The sequence below is a fragment of the Phytophthora infestans genome, genomic scaffold, assembly GCF_000142945.1.
Source record: "Phytophthora infestans T30-4 supercont1.34 genomic scaffold, whole genome shotgun sequence".
NCBI lineage: Eukaryota > Oomycota > Peronosporomycetes > Peronosporales > Peronosporaceae > Phytophthora > Phytophthora infestans.
The window spans coordinates 1,733,697-1,734,521 of NW_003303725.1; positions in this window are offsets into that span (position 1 = coordinate 1,733,697).

The window sequence follows — 825 nt, forward strand, 5'->3', positions numbered from 1 at the left end:
TTTCCCGGCGATGAACCCGGAGGGATGGCTCGCCGGAGCCTCGCGCCTTCTTGCGCAGAGGGCAATAGGCCCTCAAGTGCTTAGTGCTATTGCACACAAAGCATCGGCGGATGCCGGCGCGCTGCTCCGCAGCAAGAAGCTTCGCTTCTTCATCTTCAGCATAGCTGAGGTCCATCGGCTCTAGACCGCTCGAAGAGCTTGCGCTACCAGCGCTCCAACCAGGTCGCGCCGACCTGAAGTTGTGCTCGGCATTCAATGCCACATCCACCGCCTCTTCAAAAGAGTTAGGGTGTACACGGAACACTTCCGTTCGAGCTGCGCTCACACGAAGTCCCTCCATGAACACGGTCACGCTGACCAGTTCCGGAAGAGGGTCCGCCGCCATTCCGGCGATAAGAGTTCTCAACTCTTGGACATAGTCCAATAAATCCTTCTTACCCTGGCGGGTAGCAAGGAACTTTGACCGGATACGGTACGCCTGATTAGGCGGCGCGAACACGCGCGAAAGCTGTTGCTTCAGCGGCGCGTCTCATCTGCGGCGGTAGAACAGGCCGTGCTCACTGAGTACAAAGACTTCTACGCCTTGGCCGGCATTCTGAGCTAAACGACGTGTAAGGTCCTCAAATCCACCTCTCAGGTAGGCCCACCTGAGTTCTTCGTCTTGTGCCTTCGCGATTCGTCGTCTCCGCTCAGTCTGTAGTATCACTGGATCCGTGACGTTGGTACTCGGAGCTGTCTGGGCAGATTCAGTCTGCGACCCTGTTTCAGCATTCGGGGTCGTGCGATTGGTCCACCGAGTCGACGCCCTGTTGTATTGTTCGAGTC